The 19,444-nt window shown below is 44.0% G+C and overlaps 1 protein-coding gene across 4 annotated transcripts in view; it reads right to left on the bottom strand.

Moving 5' to 3' along the window:
- The window catches only part of Phactr1 (phosphatase and actin regulator 1), a 501,682-nt gene that overhangs the window by 288,790 nt on the left and 193,448 nt on the right, over positions 1-19,444 (bottom strand). Inside the window, exon 1 of one of the 4 annotated variants that reach the window (XM_047557911.1) lies at positions 3,836-4,056. The exons of 2 other annotated variants lie outside the window; for them this stretch is intronic. The gene's annotated coding sequence lies outside the window, so the exon portion shown is untranslated. Of the gene's footprint in view, positions 1-3,355; positions 3,714-3,835; positions 4,057-19,444 lie in introns of those variants that run through there. One more of the 4 variants, XM_047557909.1, reaches the window with a different exon arrangement.

Below are 19,444 nucleotides of genomic sequence, written 5' to 3'. Positions count from 1 at the left end.
TGACCTTGACTGGACCTTCAGGCCTCCAGCACCTGTTGTTTATGCCGCCCAGTAGGTGGTATTTTGTTGTGGCGGCCCTGACAGATTTATTCAATAGCTATGGGTCACCCTTCAGTTATGGATTATCCAGAGTGATTTTCTTCTTTATTACCAGTAAGAAAAGTCTAGTTTTCAGTGAGACACACACACACACACACACACACACACACACACACACACAGAGATTCCTTCCTGTTGGGTCAATTTTCTTTCATCCTAAATAGTTCTTAATACCTGTTGGAGAGGCCCAGATGGAGTTCAAATTCCCAGCATTACTAACAGGAATACTGCAGGTTCTAACCGTCCCTTTAGTCTTGACATGTGCTCCTTGGGAGGAGGGTGGGAATATTTGTATGGTTGTGTGAGTGAGGAAGTAGACCCAGCTGAATGATGCAGGATGTAACACTGAACTTACAACCCGGACCTCTCTCACCAGCTGCTTCTCTACTCTCCTCCGCTTTCTTTTTCCTAAGAGTGACAGTATTTCAAAGTTTGGAATGTTTTCACATCTCAACATTTGCTTCTTTGCTTTTGAAACTCTGTCTTTTTCTGCGGTTCTGTTGGACTGTTCTTTGTTTCTCTCAATCTTTGGCACTGTTGCTGTCACCGTGGTGGATTCTTAAAAGCAAGAAGCTATGTTATTCTTATTCTGACTTCTTTATGGCATTTTCCAAGGGGAAATTTTTATTCAGTTAATTTCTGGAGAAACCCAGGCTCAACCTGGAGGACCCTTAATAACATCTCTTCTCTGAGCCCCTCCCCTACAACTGTGGATCCCGAACTTCACAGGAGGCTGCATACACACAGAGTGCAAAAGTCAAGGCCTCCTGGTACTTACTGATACCAATACCTGGAACTTTACACTATACATTCAGGAGTTTCTGCCTCTCTGTTAGGAGACTGCAAAGAGATAAAGAAATCAGTCCTTCCAGACTTCAACAATGGCTCCCTAGCGGAGCCTTGGACTGTGTCGTCATGGATCACTGTGATCTGACTGCATGAAGTGCAAACCTCCAGGAGCCCTGAGCTGCACAGATCCAGGATGAGACAAGGGCAGGATCACACAAGCGAGAGCAAAATCAAACCTGCTGCACCCAACTGCACCCAGTGGGAAGCATGCACACCACTGCAGAGACGAGGGCCGCTTTGCCTTTCATTGGGCCACTGCTGGGGTGGCTCCCCTAGCCTGGATCATCAGGGTGGTGTGGCCCCGTGGGGAAAGCTTGGGGCATCTGGAGACAAATATTGCTTGTCTGTTGCTGCCACTGATGTCCTCTGTGGCTTAAACCAGTTCGATGGACTCTTCTATCCAAAACAGTGACAAAGATGCCTCCTTGTACACTGGAGTGAATTAATTCACGTTAGTAAATTAATTTGAAAGCATGCTGAGGATCACAAATGTTGTATTAAAAGTTTTGTACACATTCTCTATTCTCTGGCACATTAAAGGGGGAAAAATGACCTGGTGTTTTCAAGTATTTTTGGGTCAGTAGATACCATAAATGATGACAACAGTAACAGCAGGTACTGTTGAAGGTTCCACCTATGCCACGCAGGACAACATGTGTTGCTCCATTCATGCGTTATTTCACTTATTTTCTTAAAACCTGTTACTATCTGACTTTACAGATGAGAGACTGAGCCTTAGAAAGGTCGAAAAGCCTGCCTAATATAACTCACTGATCGGGAGGCAGCATTGGAAAAGGAACCCAAATCAATCTGATTCAAAAACCTATGATCTTAACCAAAGCACCATAAGGACTGGACTTTCAAAATCCACTCCACATCATGTCTTCTGAACAGTTGTTCCATCAACTATTGAACTATCCCCCCAAATGGACAAAACTTGACCTCCAAATTGCATTTCCCAGGCTGTCCTTATACTGAATGTAACATTAAACCCTCTGCAAAACCATAAGTCCAATTTTGACACAGAAAATGTGGACACCAAAATTCAGACAGATTACCAAATTTTAGGGAACTGGAGTACAAAGCAAAACGCCCAAAATGGAAACTATTCTGAATCATGTTATCTTCTTTGATTTGAACGACATCAAGGGTCTCGCAGTATCTGGAATCTCAGACCTTATGAATCTCAGTCTTTAGTACAGAAGTGCAGGTTTTCTGCACATTTCAACTGATGGAAATGTGGACCAAAGGAACTCACTGAGTTTCCATTAATTATTAAGGCAATGCTTTCTTGTGGGATCACTAAAGTCTTAACACACAGAGTTCATGAACTGTTCCGACATATTATGAATAGTTATAATGACATGATAGTATCTGTATTTCAAAATGTGGGTTTTAATGAAAAACCTCATGATGCCTTTTTTCTTTGTCTGTTGAGCATCAGAGTAGATGGAGGTAATGGAACCCTGGCAGAGGGAAGATGATAGAAATTCATGACCCATGAAGTCTTCAATTCCCAAATGTGGTCCATGGACTTAGAGACTATGAACCACAGATTCAAGATCATTTTTATTTGAATATGCAGATATCCTTTCAGAGGAATAACTGTACCAATCTCGAGTGGTTTAAATTAGACACGTTCAATTCCTATAATTTATCCCTAAATGGAATAAGGTGAGAAAGGATTCAAGGGAGCAAAAACTTGAATCTCTTTATAGATACTATTAGAAGGACATTTTTCATTTGGTTCCAACATCACCATATTTTGTTTAGAGCACTGCATGTGGCCCCAAAAGAATAACATTAGAAAGGAACACTACCAAATTAAGTCTGTTTCTCAGGTCCTCCAGAAGTCAGAGAAAAAAAGAATCCACCAGAGCAATTCTTATGCGGAGTGAACCGTTACCAATTCCTGTATTGATTTTTACCTCCATGCAGCAAGCCTCAAAATGCCAGAGCCCAAGATGACATCCCACCAACACCTATTCCTTAATTATCCTTTTATTTTCAAGTCATCTTTCCTTTTTATAGTCGACAACTTCTCCCGAGTCCACCTTCCCCAAAATGACAGCTGCAGATCTGGATTTTTTTTCCTTTCCTGTCTCTTTAAGTCTGAAACTTCCTGAGGTTCCTAAGAGCCTGCTCCTAGCATCTCCACTGCAGTGAGATTTGCAAGGGAATCTGAAAAACATCACCAGATCTGGATCCACCACGACTGACTTGGAGGCATCTAGGGGTTCCAGGACATCCTAATGAACCAGGTCTGAGATTGCAAAACCAAATTAATTTCCACTGGCAGTTTCACAATAGGAAAAGTGTCTGAACCGAACAAAGCACAAAACCAGTCCAAAATCCACCCAACAAATAAACAAAAAGCAATAAAATCATTTCAGACCTCAATGCTTACCTTAAGGATAGCCCAGAGCTCTGGGCTCACTCATGTATCCAATTCCTGTCTGGGTCTGTTTTCTGGCTCTCCAGTAGCTGTGCTTTCTGAAACTGAGCAACAGTCTTCTGGAGTGTCGTGCTCTGCAAATACACATGCTACACACACACAGCCTCGCCGTGCCAGGCGGCCCCTTGGTCCTCCTTCCCGGCGGTGCCAACGCGTTGGCCGCTGACCAGCCCCATGGCGGGATGCAATGGTGCCCAGAAAGGAGCCGACGGAGCTGGGAGTTCACCCTGGACCAGGTGGCCACGCATCTCGGCAGGACGGGTCCATTTTATCCCTTTTCAAAACCTCAGCCCCCCGCCCGCATGGTTTCTGGAGCCTCCGCTGCACCCGGCACACCCGCCGGACACCGCGCCGGGTGGTGGGCGTGCCCCGCAGGCAGCCAGCACCGCTGCCGGTGGCCGCCCAGCAGGCGGGTCGCGGGTCGCCTCTTACCTTCACTGAGCCCTGCTCCTACAAGCCTGGCTGCAGCCTCCAAGAAGTCCTGCGTTCTTCCTGACCCGGCAGGCCACCGATTTCGGAAGCAGGGGACATTTCGAAATGAAACAGAAAGTAACCCGGGATCCAAACCAGACCCTCGGCTTGCACTTGGTCGCCCCCCAGCTCTGCGAGTCCCGCGACTCAGCTGGCCAGCCCAGCAGATTCTGCCAGTAGGATTCCCAGGAAACTGCAGTTCGCAAGTCTGGAACTTGCGGCCTGAGTGGTATTTTTTTTTTTTTTTTTTTTTTTTTTTTTTTTTTTTTTTGGTGTTTGGTGGACTTTTAACATGCAGTTTGTCTCCTGCAGGGAATTACTCTGTGATCCTGTCACCTGACTCAAGGAAGCTTCATTATGTAATTCAAACTGTGCTATTTGAGTTCTGATCAGAAGCCACGCTCGCCCACCCGCATCATCCACTGCCCCCCAGAGGAGCGAGGGAGAAACAAAGGGCAGACACGCAAAACACCAAACAATGACAATTAACCTTTCTGGAACCTTCCCTAGGGGGCTGCCTTTTTGCAGTGTGCTCCTATTTTCCATTTCCCTTCGGTTCCCTTCCTCTTGGGTGGAGACCTCCTAAATACCAGCGCTGAGTTCTCAGGGATGCCTCCAGATTCCTATAGCAGCTTTCTTCTTTTTCTTTTGGGGTGGCACTGTCTAGATTCCATAAGCTGCAGAAAGCATTTTCAAATGATAGAGTGCACCACGAGTCAAAAAGCCTCACATGGAATTATTGCACACGTGTGAACAAAGCCTAAAACCTACACTATCTATTGTGTGGCCACATATCACATATCATTCTGTGAGATGTCAGGAGGGTCTTTAGCCATAACCTGTGCCCCAACCTTCATCCTCATAAAACTTCCCTCGGCCACTTCAAATCAACATGATGTGCAAGTGAACACTGCTTGCTTGCTACGGAGACATCTCTTAAGACCAAGCCCCCAGCTGCTTCTTCCAACTCTAGCGTAATCCCCAAAGTCAATCTACAACAGTGTCCTCAGTGAACGTGTTAACAGTCATTTCAGTCTGTCTCAATTTCCCTGTTCCAATGACACCAGTTGAGCAGCCAGCATGTTCATGGCGTTGGTACACGAATGGGAGGCACTTTGAGAAACTGAGAGTGAAACAGGAGCATAATTCACTTAAAGGTTCATGAAACCTCAGGATCAAAATTCATAAACTCGAACCTGTTCATTGGTTCTATGTCAACATCAGGACATAGGCATTAAGGGTTCTGGGTCCCCCAGTCTCCTCCAAGCCAGTGAGGCCTGGCTACTAAATCTAGAAAAGACCTGAAGAGGACTGTTCACACATGGGAGAACAAATGCTAATGTTGCTCAACCTTCTTTTGTTTTCCCTTCCATCTCCTTTTCTCCCTTCTGCATCCCTCACCCATATCCTCAAAAGAAACTGCTTTCTCTTTCCTGCCTGTCCCCAGCACTGGAAGGAATAGATCTTACTATCATATTAAAATGTGTGTTGTTAGGTGGATATTGTGTCCTAAGAATCACTTCTGAAATACTTTATAACTAGTCACATATCCCTCTGAAGTGGGCATGGGGAAATTACCATTCCCCTTATCCAAACCAGAGAAGCCAGTGACATAGGAAGGAATTAGAAATCAGGTCTTGTATGGCTTAAATATGAGGTGTCCCCCAAAAGCTCATGTGTGAGACAATGCAAGAAAGTTCAGAGAAGAAATGATTGGGTTGTGAGAGTCTTAACCCAATCAGTGAATTAATCCCCTGATGGGATTAACTGAGTAGTAACTGAAGTGGTGGGTGTGGCTGGAGGAGGTGGGAATTGGGGGCCTGGGTTTGGAGTATATATTTGTATCTACCAAGTGGAGTCTTTCTTTCTGCTTCCTGATCATCATGTGAACTGTTTCCCTCTGCCACGCTCTTCTGCCATGATGTCCTGCCTCACCTTGAGCCCCAGGGAATGCAGCCTGCTGTCTATGAAATCATGAACCCTCAAATAAACTTTTCAAATAAACAGTTGTTCTGATCATATCTTTTAGTTGCAGTGGGTCTACTCTCAGTGCTTGGTTTGCAATGGAAGAGCCACATATACAGGAGAAAAATATTAAGTGTATAAACCTGAATGACAGATGGGTATTCACGCCTCATGCTCCAAGCATAGTAAATAAGATACAAGGTGTTGTGGTAGTTGCTATGGTAACTACTTTCTTAATAAGAATTAGAAGCTATGAGAAAACACTTCAGAAGATATAAGAAAACATCAGGTAGTAAGACCTTCTTCAGAGGAGCAATACTAGAAAATATATCATTGGTCTATATATAGTCATTAAATATTGGCACTACAAAATTCAAGTTTCCTAGACTAGCATGGACCAGCAGAGAGGGAATGTAAGACATATATGTAATCCTGAATTTTCTAATAGCCACATTTAAAACAAAACTTGTGGAATTATTTTTGTAACATTAGCTTATTTAATTTAATATATTCAAAATATTATCAACATGTGATAAGTAAAAATTACCAAAGTATTTTGTATTCTTTTTTTCATATTAATCTCAGAAGTCTAATATGTATCTTACATCACAACTAGGACTAGCTCAGTAGTCACATACGGTTAGGGGCTGTCACATAAGATGACTCAGCTCTGGATTATATATGGCCATTTTTGAATTAGAATATGTTCTGTGAGAACATATCTATCTATTCCTCCTTAGAGTTTTTAGAAAATGACATTCATTCAGTTCTAGCGCTATGGCATAACTCAAGTGATACTCTCTTGGGTAGAGCAGGAAAATACCTTAGAATTTAAATAGCATTAAAGATTCAGTTTCTTGCCAGGTTTGATGGTGCATGCCTGTAATCCCAGCCACTTGGGAGGCTGAGGCAGGAGGATCACAAGTTCCAGGCCAGCCTCGGCAACTGAGAACCTCAGCAACTTAGCAAGACCTTATCTTAAAAAGGATCCTGGGATGTAGCTCAGTGGTAAATGTCCCTGGGATCAATCCCCAGTATTCCCCTCTGACAAAAAAACATCATGCCACTAGGAGATACAAAGATTTCAGAAAAAATCTTCGGTTTGTAGAAAGTTCCTTTCTTGGATCACCACAATTGTTCAAGTCAAGGCCTTCAGGGTCACACTTGGTTTTACTCACTACCCCCCACTCTCTGCCCAATTCCTGCAGCCCCTGTTATAGACAATCTTATTTAATACACCTGCAACTCTCTCAAGGGTGCCACTCATAACCCATCACAAGAACCTCTGCCTGCTCTTCGGACCCCACTTTCCACCCTTCAAGTTCATTTTTTATACCCCTTCAGTGTAAGCATATGTCAAAAGCAGACACTTAACCATATCGCTTTTCAGCTTAAGGACTTTAACAGCAGCCTACTGCTTTTCGAATAAAAGCCACACTCCTTGCCCTGATATGCTAATCGATCACAAAGGGGCGTCAGGGACCTTTCCAGCTCACCTTAGTGCTACAGTCTTTGATTTTACTTGGTCTGCATGCTTGAATGTGGCATGATTTCCATCACTTGGAGTCTTTTGTCTAAAGTCTGTTTCCCTGCCTGGAGTGTCTTTAAAATGGTTACTCCCCACCAAACAGCAAAATCCTTCAAGGAATACTTGCTCACCTACTTACTATAGCTTTCAGTCTTCTCATCGGCTATCACGCCACTATTATAAGTAGATGTATTATAATATTTATCACATTCATTATGGTCATATGATATAGGACATCTTCAACATAAGGACATCTTCAAGACCAGGAGCCATGCACCATTCACCTTGGGCCAAAGGAGTCTCCCTGCGCAATCACAGAAGTGATAAATGCTTAAGGAACCCCAATACTCTTTCCTTCCCATTTCTCCTCTCCCAATTCTCTAATTACCTGACATATCATCATCATTATTATAAAGTAGCTGATATTTATTATCACTTACTGTGTACCAGGCACCACCCTGAGAATTCTACACAAGGTATATTTAATTCCAACAACAAAACAATAAGATAGATATTAATCCCCAATTTTTATTACATGTGGCATCTTGAATACGGTTTCATTCTTTAACAAGTAACTGTGTTAGGGTCACTGTTATAAACATCAGTTATGGTAGATGGACGTGCCCTTAGACTTCCAAAGTGGGCAGGATTACATCTTTAGGTGTGAACTTATTTGCAAACAAGCTAATGCACATCTTCTGTTTTATATTTTTAGTGTCTCTATCTCTTTAAAGTGTTGAATTCTTAGAGATCTGAGAAAAAGGAAAACTTAGCTTGGTAGTATTTGTGCAGACTAAGAGTGTGGTGGCTTTGAGTAAGGGCATGAAGAGGCCTATCATGAGACATCAGGGGAGGTGACTTTTTATCTCATTGCTCAGAGTCGTTTTTTGACTTTATTTCTGGCTCTCCAGCCGTTTCTGCATAATTCCATTTATCGGTGCTTTAAAAAGTGGAGAAACCAACAACAACTGAGGTGAGGCTGTCAGGTGTCAGGAAAGCTCATTTGTTGCTGGTGGAGACACAGATTGCACACTTGGGAAGATGGTTTGGCAGTTTCTTACAAAACTAAACAGAGTCTTACTAGACCATTTAGAACTCCTGCTTCTCGGTATTTACCCAAAGGAGCTGCAAACCTCACACTCAAGCAAAACCTTACCCACAAACAGCAGCTGTATTCATAATTGCCAAAACCTTCATGCCATCAAGATGCCCTTCGGCAGGTGAGTGGATATACTGGCACAACCATTCAACAGAATACAATTGAGCATTAATAGCAGATGGAGCCATGGAAAGGCGTGGAGGAAACATATGCATATGACTAATTGAGAAAATCTGAAAAGGGCACATACTATTGGAGTCCAACTCTATGGTATTCTGGAAAAGGCACAAACTGTAGGGACAGTGAAAAATTGTGGGTTAGGGGTAGGAAGGTGGAACACGGGGACTTGGGGGGCAGTGAAACTACTCTGCATGACTCTATTATGGTGGACACATGTGCTGGAACACTGGTCAAACACAAGGAACGTGGGCCTAATGTCAGCTATGGACTCTGGATGACTCTGATGTCACTGCAGGGTCATCGATGGTAACAAATGCTGTCGTCTGGTGGGGGATGTCAATATGGGGAAGCTGGGAGGTGAGTAGGATATGGAAAATCTCTGCGCCTTCCTCTCAATTGTGCTGTGAATCTAAAACTGCTCTAAAAAAGAAAGTCTGTGAGAACAAAATGAAGGGACCAGAGAATGCCTTGTCCCAGGGACCTGGGGTTCTTCTCGCAGGTTCTAGTGGACTCTACTAATCATTTTCCCACTGAGCTGTCAGGTACTCAAGTATTTCCTGCTTCCTCATTTCACAAAGCGGAGCCAGACGGGATGAACAGGAGTGCGTGCACTACGGCCTTAACAAACCCTGTTCAAATGAAATGAAGAGAAATTGCACTCGAAAATTCACATAATAAATACATATTTTGATCTATAGAGGCAACATAATGGCCTTAACGTTGGCAGAAGACTATTACCAATGGGGTTCTTGGAGACTCTGGAGCCTGGGAAATCTCAGACTGGGACAAAGGACTGCAGTCCCAGGAGCCCTGCCTGGCTGGGGTTAGCAGAGGAGCTGAACCTTGGGAAAGCAGGACACCCTTATGGGCGTGCTCTGGGAAGAGGCTTGGTGCCCAGTGTGCCGGTTGTGAGCCCTTGGCCACCACTGCCTGCCTTTACGGTGCACTGGATGCCAGTGGAAGGTTCTTAACTTCTGTGAGCCTCAGTTTCCTAATCTGGACAAAGGGGATGGGGACATTTTTTTTTCTTTCTTTTTTTTTGCAGTGCCAGGGATTGATCCCAGGGCATCATGCATGCTGGGCAAGTGCTCTACCACTGAGCTACAGCCCCAGCCTAGGGATGAGCATCCTGTGGATTCTTGTGGGCACTGCATGAGCTCATGTCTACAGTGTTTGGTAAAGTGTTTGGCTATCATGAGTGTCAATGAATGGAAAATGTCTCTTCTTAAGATTGAACATTATTAAATATTCCAGGATCCTAACGGTGTTGGAGATGGTGGTTTGGGAGCTCATGAGATGGTGACAGTGGAGGGAACATCTCTTTTATCTCACTTCACCTGCTTTCTACCCATCATGCTGTTGGTGGCTATGAAGATGGTGAATTTATTGATTTCTATGACCTCTGTCTTCTTCCCTTCCTTTGCTTTTTCCATTCTCTTTCTTCTGCCTTCTTTATTACCCTTTTTCTCCTCAGCACTCCCCTTTCCACTTATTATTTTTAAAACAAGTTAATTCTGTCCCTTGCTATTCTTGGCCAACTAACTAAGCCTCTTTGTATTGAAAGTTTCTTGCCAAAGCCATATTAAGCTCCCAGCTTCTGAACCTCGACCAACCTGTTTCTGCTCAGCCATGCAAGGTCTTCAATGCTATGAACAAGAGAGGTGTAGGCCAAGGATTCTTGTTCAGCGCAAACAGGGCTGCTTCACACAGGGCTTCCCATAATGAAGGCAGAGGCTGACAGGAAAAGATCTGAGGACTCCGGCATAATCCATAACAGAGCGGTTATTACCTCACTCCCTGCCAAGTCGATGCCACTGCCAATCTCAGAAGCCATTTTTCACCCCGCTTTTTAGCCAGCTCAGCATAATATCTCTTTGACAGCTTCACTTGGAGAGAGCAACAGGAAAAGGCAGCTTCCCACAGGGGCGGCAGCTTCATGGCTCCCTGTAGCTCCCTTCAAAGCACTGTGTGGATTTATGTTATGACTTGGGTCCAAATAGGACTAAGGTCGGACAGATACCCAAGAGGGGAAAAGAGCTAATCCACAGCGCTTAGAATGCAGTGAGTGCATGTAGTTCATTTTCCTTGTGTAAGGAAGTGATTGCAGAGGTCTGAACACAGGGACTGTGTTCTGGTGCTGCCACCTGCTCGCTGGGGCAGGTTGTTGAGTCTCAGTTGAGTGAACGAGGTGGTGGGGGTCTGAGTGATGTCTGTGAAGCATCCATCAGGGTCCTGCTGTTGACCCTGGCCTTCATGTCCTCATGCATAAAATGGAAAGAGACTATGATGGCCCTTTGGTAGAGCTCTTTGGTGAAATTAAATGAGACCTCCAGCAAATGGGAGGTACCACATGCGTGTGTCACCCCTCGACCTCTGTGTTGCAGATTTTATCTTCTGAGGATGGATATAACTAACCACGTCTCTCATCCCACTTGTTCTAATACCAGGCTGTTTCCCTATCAAGCAGAGGGACCTAATTCCTTCTCTCTCTGAATCCAGGTGGGCTTAGATTTTCTCACATATGGGATCTGTCATGAAAAGCAATGTGGCTGGCACCTAACTAGCTGGCTTTTCTTCGTGGTGCTAGGGATTGAATCCAGGGCTTTGTGCATGCTAAGCACACATCCTGCCACTGAGCTGCACCCTCAGCTCAGTGAGTCTTTGAGTCTTTGCTTTCAAAGCCGCAGTCGGCAGCTCTGAAGCCACTATGTTGGAGAAAGTCCAAGTGAGTGGAGAGATCAGAGAGGACTTCCAGATGTTCCAGTCTTACTCCCCAGCTTCACTGTCTGTACCACAACCTCATGAGACCCTGAGACCAGAGGCACTTGACGGAGTCCTTCCTGATCTCTGACCCATGGAGATAATAAAATGATGGTTGTTTGGAGTGATTGTTATGCAGTGCAAAGGAATCTCAACACTCCATTAGCTACTTACTAAAGACCCTGAGTAGCACAGATGGAAAGAGGGGACTGTGAGATGTGAGAAGCCATGGGGCAGGTGCTCCATTCCCAGGTGGTAATCCCTCTCCTTCTTCAGGAGAACTTCCTGTCCCTGGAGTGCCATTCACTTGTGCATGGTGGCAAGAGAAGACCCAACCATTGATCCCAACAGGCTTATTTTCAGATCAGAGAAGCTGGTGTTTAATTTTTTTATACTAAATCTTAAAGTTATCAAGCCACTTTGGTTTTAGAAGATGTTAATACTAAGTGTTTTTCAAGTTGTTTTATATTGGCGTTTATTCATTCTTCAAGTTTATTTTAAATAGAATCACCAGAGCTGTGATATTCAGACCCCTTCCTGATCGCAATACCCTCTTCAACTCATGTGGATTTTTGGCGGGTTTGGGTCTGTGTCCTGTTTAAAGGTCCTACCAGAGGCTCACGGTGCCCAGGAAGCTCTCCAAATAACCTCAGTGGCTTTGGCCATTTCCTTGGCCTCCCTTTCCACAGAGCACCAGGAGAATAATGCCTGTGCTAGAAGATGCCATCCTTGGACTACAATTGCTCTGGGTCACAGGTGCCTTGCTGGGCATTCCTGGGGTCTTCCTTGGCTTAGATTTTATCTCCACAGTGGTGAAAGCTCCTGGAGAATGGGGACCAGTTTTCCTGTTTCCTTACGGCCTTTTCTCTTCAGAATTCCTTGCACTTGACTATTTTAGGACTCTGGTCAGTTCCTCAAACAAATCTGTTCCAGTTTATTTCAAAATGATTTGGGGACTTGGCACACCAACAAGGAAACAGACAGAAATTTCATGGAAGTAAAATTGAATATATTGCTAAATTATCAAATATTCAAATATTTAAGAGTGTGAGAGCAATCTATACACATCAAAGAAGTATAGAGGAAGACTGCACAACAAACTCAGACAGAGAAATGTGACCTTTATGATACCCTCCTAGAGGAAAAGAACATGGGGTTCAGAGTTCAGGCCCTGGAACCAGGCAGGACTGGCATTTAAATCTTGGTCATTATTATCTTTTTTTTTTTTTCTTTTTGAAAATGTCTTTATTTATTGTATTTATTTTATTTTTTTAATTTATTTTTATTGTAAACAAATGGGATACATGTTGTTTCTGTTTGTACATGGAGTAACAGCATAACATTTGTGTAATCATACATTTACATAGGGTAATAATGTTTGATTCATTCTGGTTATTTTTTCCTTCCCCCCCACCCCTCCCACCCCTCTTTTCCCTCTATACAGTCCCTCCTTCCTCCATTCTTGCCCCCCTCTCACCCCCCATTATGCGTCATCATCCGCTTATCAGTGAGATCATTTGCCCTTTGGATTTTTGAGATTGGCTTATCTCACTTAGCATGATATTCTCCCAACTTCATCCATTTGCCTGCAAATGCCATAATTTTATTATTCTTTATAGCTGAGTAATATTCCATTGTATATATATACCACAGTTTCTTTATCCATTCATCAATTGAAGGACATCTAGGTTGGTTCCACAGTCTGGCTATTGTGAATTGAGCAGCTATGGTCATTATTATCTTGGCTGTATGACCTCAGACAAGTCCACATGTTTAAAAAGGAAATAAAATGAACACCTGGGTCTTAGCATTTTCATCAGATAAACCAGGTGGTTTCTCTAAAGGACTTATCATCATGGCCAGCACAGAGTGGACACACATCTTGGACATTGCTTGTGACCACCACCACCATGACCTCCAGCAATGACCCTGTTCCAATTGCTGTGATGGTTTTGCTGAGGCCTCGCAAAAGAGCAGAATACAACCCTATCTTTCTTTTAACCACACTTTCTTTCATTTGAACACTTTCCCTTTGACCCACACTCTGCATCACTACATTTCCATCCTTCATGCTGATGTCATGATGGTGAGGAATTAGTTCAAACAATCCAGTTGATCTTAGCTGCTTTGTACACCTCACCTACCATCAAACATCGTGTGACCCTGAGGTTTCCAAATCTCTAAGTCATCACTTACTGACCGAGTTATTCTAGAGCAGGAATTCTGCTTGGACTAAGGGTAGAGAACTCCCAGCCTCTAAGCTCAGCCTTCCCTTCAGCAATTGGAAAGGTTCACAGAGCAACAGAGGAGAACATCAATGCTAAACAAGACTAAGGAGATGGGAAACAGCATTACAGGTCCGTCATTCATTCACCTATTCCGTCAGATATTCATTTGGTTATTCAACCAAAAGTTATAAACAGATTACTATAAGTTTGTAGGCCCCGGATATGCCGACAGAAAGAGATCTGATTCTGCTCCCATGACAGTTTCAGACTGGTGGAAAGTAACTGCTTGGTCATCAAATAGCCCTGGGCTTGAATCTGTGTCACTCACTATATACTGAAATTGCGTGAACCTACTTGAGTCTCATCTTTTTTGGGGGGTCATCGTGAGGATGACGTGAATTAGCACAAGTGTCCTGTTCACCACAGTTCCTGGTAGCACCTTTCTTTCCCCAGCGATCCCAAGGCTTGAAGCTATTAGAGTGAGGATACAAACCCAGAGCCATCTGACTCCCACACTGGTGCTTCCTTTTTCAAAGGAATTTTCTAAGGGCATTTTTGTCCTCCCTACTTTTTAGACTTGTTTTCAATTCAAGACCATTCAAAAATAAAATGGGGCTTCTCCATCCTTTTTGTTAACCCCACTGAACCTTTTGTAATAAACCATTCCTCTATACATTAATTGAAATGAAAATCATAAGGTGGCTAGGCATAGAAAAAAAATGAGAGGAAAAGGTTATATTTTCAGAAGCCAGAGTGAAGTGCAGGGTTATCAGAAGACTTATTTAAATAGTGCCTTAGAAAGAGCCACAGCAACAGCCAGGCAGGAAGAGCTGAGCTGGGCATGCAGTAATTTATGGAGAAGGCTCCCTTTATCTAGAAGTTGGAAATTTTACAAAATCACATTACTGTTTCACGGTGTCCCATGAGAAATCCACCACCATTCCTGCCCTGGGTGTGTAAAGCTCACTTCGAACTCGGAGCCCTCCAGCATTTTGAATACCCATTGTAGTTCTCCTCTTAGCTTCCACAACACCACTTATTCTAAGCTACTTCTTTTGTTTGTTTGCATTAACCATACTTCTTATCTCTTTCTCTTTTTTCTACTTACTTCTTCAACGTTGGTTCTCTCCTGAGCCGTCTCCTGGCCTTCCTCTTTCCTGACTGATCTCACATCTGATATTGGAATCTCCTGATCCAGAGCCTTTCCCTCCCTCTACCAAGGGCCATTCCTCTATATCCTTAGCTTCTTTCAGTAGAAATGTCAGAATAACCCAACTGGTCTTCTGTTTGCAAACTGCTCATCCCTCTGCTTTGCTATTCATACTGCCACCAGAATCACCTTCCCAGAAACCGAGCTAGGACGTGACACTCTTTCTCAAAGGTTGATATTACTTCCCAGCAGCATAGTGTTCAAGCTGTTCAGCATGGTGCTGAGGTCCTTCCCGAATTTGCACTATAGCCCTGCTTGTCTCTCATTGCATTCCTTCTCGGTGCCAAATTTTCTGCTATAAAAGTCTACTCGGTATTCTACTCAATTTTTAGCTTTCTCGTCAGGCAAAGTACTTCCCTTATTCTTTTCTTCTGTGGCACTGCCCACGATATGCTCCTCAGGATACTGGTCTTATGAAATGCTTTACTGAAGAAAAGGAATTTATGGGTAATGGGTTCTAGGTAATACCATCGAGTATACCAGATCTCCCCATCCCTTGGGTATTTCATGAACTTTAGCATTTCGAATGTTCTGGGAAGTCCTGCAACTAATCAACTGGGTTAGTTGTTCTTAACCCATTATTTCCCAAATATCAGATTCCACTTTTTCAAAAAACCTTAGGAACTAGGGTTTAATTGCTGCACTTTGGTGAAATACTGACCTATCCAAATCTTCATTCATACTTCGTACTTCATTTGTCCATTATCTGTTGGCTTGGCAAATATTTACTTAGCACCATGACTGAGGGAATATTCTCTTGAAAGCCAGATGAATATAGACTGAGCTCTCATGAACCTTCTAGGTTTTTCCTGAATGGCAGATAAATTAGCATGCCATGACCAGAAAGTATTGGTAAGAACTATCCTGGGGAAAATGGGGTGGCGGAGTGCACAGCAGGTGGACTTGATCGGTCTGGGTCAGTGGTTAGGGAGGGTTTCCTGGAGGAAGTGGTTTAATACAGAGGCCTGAGTTAGTGGAAGTTAAGGGCAGAAGGGAAAGTGGTGTAGGCACCTGTGGGGAGATACTGAAACCAGAGAGCATGGTGGTGTCAGAGGACTAAAGGAAGTCTCAGCCCAGAGGTGACCATCGAGTCTTCAATATCCCTTCATCCCCTCTTCCAGCATCTTCCTCTGTTCTCCTAACCTATCAATAAATGCTGGCAAGGCAAAGGTTGAATGTTGACACATTATGGTGGTCTCTTTGGAATTATTTTAGGGGGACAGATATGATCTTCCGAAGCACAGAGTCACATGCCCTCATCTCCAACACACTTAAAAAAGTCGAAAGAAGAAATTTTATTTTGAAAGAGGTTTAGTGTTAAAAATGTGTGTAGACATATTAATTTTCTTTCCAACTCACTTTTTGAATCAAAGAATTAAATGCAGATATGTCACTGTGAATGGGGAGGGATTTTCTTAATTAATTCCAATGTTTTTATTTAATCCTCCTTAACATATTTTCCATTCTTAGGCAGCTTGTCTTTGTCAACTAGCAAAGAGACCGAGGCCAGTCTAACTGGGCAGACTGAAGGGGACCCTTAGGACTCAGTGTCCGTAGGAGGCCAGCGGCTGGTCGGGACCTCCATCTCTAGCCACCTTGCTGTGAACCCTGTCCTCTTGCACTGCCTGGATCCTCAGACACGCTGTACTTCCAGCCTTTCCTTCCAAGCCTGCTGTCTGTTAATAAGGGAAGACCCACCCTTTGGCCTCCAGTCCGACAGAGGGTGATGTCTCTTAATTAGCCAAAAGAAGTGGTGCAATGTAGTGAGAACTCTGCAGTGGCTCCGATTAATACCACGTGCCATCTGGCATAGTTAATAACCCATAAAATGACCTGGGATTTAGATATGCAGAGCACTCATCCTTTATCAGTCATTTCCATTATTCCAGCGAAAGCGAGAAAACTCAGAGACGAGATGCATAGAAAACCTACAGATTTACAGTCTCATAAATTCTTTTTTTTCATATATTTAGTTGCATATATATTTTTTTTCACATATTTAGTTTCATATATTAGTTTGAAATATTTCAAATATTTCATATTTTTAGTTGTAGGTGGACACAACACCTTTATTTTATTCTCATGTGGTGCTGAGGATCGAACCCAGTGCCTCACAGGTGCTAGGCCCGTGCTCTACCACTGAGACACAACCCCAGCCCCTTGTAAATTCTTAAATATAACCTCAATATAAAAGAAATTACATGTGCCATTCAGATATTATGAATTCTCAAATGTTTTAGTTTCTATAAATCATCACACTATGACAGCTGTCAACCAGTTACTGACTCAGATACACTCTGTCACCAAAGACAAGACACCTTCACGTTCATATACAAGCAGGAAGGATACGTGCATTTGGATTTCACCACTGGTGCAGTTCTAGATTTTTCCATACAGAATGTACCTTAAACATCTATGAACCCTTCAAATGTCACAAGAAACATCTTACCCCAAGGACATTACATGCTTTTTTTTTTTAGAGACAACATACACATAACATAAAATTCACCGTTTTAACCATTTAAAAGTGCCATTTAGCACTTGGATGTTGTTCTGCGAACATTACCACTACTTAGTTACATAACATTTTCTTCTCTTTTTGTGTTGCTGGGGATCCAACCCTTCTGCATGCTAGGCAGCGGCTTCACCACTGGCCTTCATCCCAATCCTCTTAGCATCTTCATTAACCAAAACGCAATCATTCCCACTCCTTCATTGTGCCGCAGGTCCTGGCAACCACCTATCTCTGTGGATTTGTCTAACTTGGACATTTCATATACATGAAATTATATGGTATGTGGCCTTTTATAGTGTTTTCAAGATTTATCAACAGTGTAGCATGGATCAATGATTCGTTGTTATTCATGGCTGAATACTATTCCACCTCGTGGTCTACCACATTTTGTTTACCTACACTTGGTTTGTTGAAGGGCATTTGGGGTGTTTGTACCTTTTGGCTATTGTGAATAATGCTGCTATGTACACTCATGGGCACGTGTGCTCATATCACACTGGATCAAGAGATGGGTGTGATGATTCATTTCTCCAATAGCCCACGCGCTACTTTCCTCAGTTAAGTTGTTGCCAAACACTCAGGCACTGCAGTTGGACTAGTGAATTACAATCCCAGGTCTGGCATGTATCAGTCTGTGACCTTAAACATCTTTCCTAACCTCTACCACTTAGTTGCATCACTCGTGGGAACTAATGACTACACGGAGCATAGGTGCTTTAAATGCAGCAGAGAATTTTAGGTATTCAGTGGATCAGCTAGCTCATAAGTACCCAAAATGTAAGCCTGGGTTGTGTTTATATTTCTTACCATCTTTCTGGTATTGAAGCAGCACAGAATGAGGCACACAAAAGACTCTTAATCCCATTATAGTAAGTGACGTGTTTAATGGAAATGTCTTGGATCATTTTGAGGTTTATGGGTTTTGGTCAGTCGGTCTTCCTTCCTTCCCTCCCTCCCTCCCTTCCTTCCTTCCCTCCCTCCTTCCCTCCCTTCCTTCCTTCCCTTCCTTCCCTCTGTCCCTCCCTCCCTCCTTCCTTCCTTCCTTTCTCCCTTCCTCCTTCCTTCCCTCCCTCCCTCCTTCCCTCCCTTCCTTCCTTCCCTTCCTTCCTTCTTTCCTCCCTCCCTCCTTCCTTCCCTCCCTCCTTTCCTCCTTCCCTCCCTCCTTCCTTCTTTCCTTCCTTCCTTCCCTCTTTCCCTCCTTCCTTCTTTCCTTCCCTCCTTCCCTCTTTCCCTCCCTCCCTCCTTCCTTCCCTCTTTCCCTCCTTCCTTCCTTCCTTCCTTTCCTTCCCTTCTTCTTTCCTCCTTCCTTTCCTCCCTCCCTTCCTCCCTCTTTCCCTCCTTCCCTCCCTCCTTCCCTCCCTTCCTTCCTTCCCTCTTTCCCTCCCCTCCTTCCTTCCTTCCCTCCCTCCCTACTTCCCTCCCTTCCTTCCTTCCTTCTTTCCTCCCTCCCTCCTTCCCTTCCCTCCCTCCTTCCCTCCCTCCTTCCTTCCCTCTTTCCCTCCCTCCTTCCCTTCCTTCCCTCTTTCCTCCCTCCCTCCTTCCCTTCCCTCCCTCCTTCCCTCCCTCCTTCCTTCCCTCTTTCCCTCCCTCCTTCCCTTCCCTCCCTCCTTCCCTCCCTCCCTCCTTCCCTTCCCTCCCTCCTTCCCTCCCTCCCTCCCCTCCCTTCCTCCTTCCTCCCTCCCCTCCTTCCTCCCTCCCTTCCTTCCTTCCCTTCCCTTCATGGTGGCTTGTGTGTGAGACATTTTGTTTCCTGAAGGGTGGATGAGAATGAGATTTGGCATTTGAAAGTCAACATCAATGAACTTGGGCACAGATCCCACGGGGTGCCTTCGTGTTATCCTTCTGGGGATAGAGACAGTAGCTGGCAGGATGGGGAATCTGTGAGTCCCCTGTTGCTTGCTCAAAGGCGTTCAGACCTTGGGGAAGAGCTTCTCCTGAAGGAAGGTCTAGTGCTCTCTGTCTGCATTCGACAGTTTATTTTAATGAACTGAGGTCCCCTCCTGCTATGCGGATCCAAAGACCAACGTGCTGACCTCATCCACTTTACGTCATTTCTCTGCCTGTCTTCAGCTCTACAAATGCCAG

Source organism: Sciurus carolinensis, chromosome 7, assembly GCF_902686445.1.
Source record: "Sciurus carolinensis chromosome 7, mSciCar1.2, whole genome shotgun sequence".
Taxonomy (NCBI): domain Eukaryota; kingdom Metazoa; phylum Chordata; class Mammalia; order Rodentia; family Sciuridae; genus Sciurus; species Sciurus carolinensis.
Note: the sequence above shows the minus strand (reverse complement) of the source record. Positions and strands in the feature narration are given on the sequence as shown.